This window comes from Sorex araneus, chromosome X (assembly GCF_027595985.1).
Source record: "Sorex araneus isolate mSorAra2 chromosome X, mSorAra2.pri, whole genome shotgun sequence".
In the NCBI taxonomy this organism is placed as follows: Eukaryota; Metazoa; Chordata; class Mammalia; order Eulipotyphla; family Soricidae; genus Sorex; species Sorex araneus.
In genome coordinates, this window is record NC_073313.1 from 74138665 (window position 1) to 74139389 (window position 725).

Sequence of the window (725 nt, forward strand, 5' to 3'; positions counted from 1 at the left end):
AGGGACCATGGGATGCTGGGAAACAAACCTAGGTATGACATGTATAAAAAAAGTGCATTTTATACTGTCCTATCTCTCCTACCCAATATTAAGGTCTTTAATCCACTTTGATTTGGTTTTGTGCATGGTGTTAGGAAGGGATCCAAGTTCATTTTTGAATGTGACCAACAAGTTTTCCCAACATCAACTGTTCAAGACCCATTCCTAGCTCCATTTCATACTTTTTGTTCAGTTGTTAACATATGTAAAGCTTCATGAGTTTGTGTGTCACCCTTGTGCAGGGGCCATGCTAATCTTTGTATCATTCCAAATTTAGTGTATGTGTTGCCAAAGTGAGCAAAAATTGGGGATTCTTTTTAACCACCCTCCAATTCCTGCAGGGAATGGCAACTGAAGACTTACCTGGCAGCATTTGAAACATTGGGGGCGGGGGACAAATCTCCTGAAAGGAGATCTGAAAGGTACATCATAATTTCTGCAACTCATCTAGCTGCTCCAGACAGCGGGGAACTGGGACCGCTTAAACAGTTTCTGCTCCTCTCTTCTCAATTCCGCCTGCAGTGAAAGCAAAATGGTAGCTAAAAATTGGCCCATCAATGGGATTGGTGAGGGCAATCCCGATGTGCTGCTCTGTGGTTGCTTCTAGGGGTGTTCAAGGAACCTTGGAGTGTGGAGAATCAAACAGGGCTCTCGGAAACCATTGCACTCCAGCTCTTTGAGCTATC

At 43.9% G+C, this 725-nt stretch overlaps 1 non-coding gene across 1 annotated transcript; it reads right to left on the reverse strand.

Annotated features, from left to right (window-relative positions):
- Nucleotides 1–236: 236 nt before the first annotated feature.
- LOC129400486 (U6 spliceosomal RNA) lies at nt 237–340 on the reverse strand. The gene has a single exon (XR_008627720.1). It is a non-coding gene; the product is annotated as a U6 spliceosomal RNA (small nuclear RNA).
- Between the last annotated feature and the right edge of the window lie 385 nt (nt 341–725).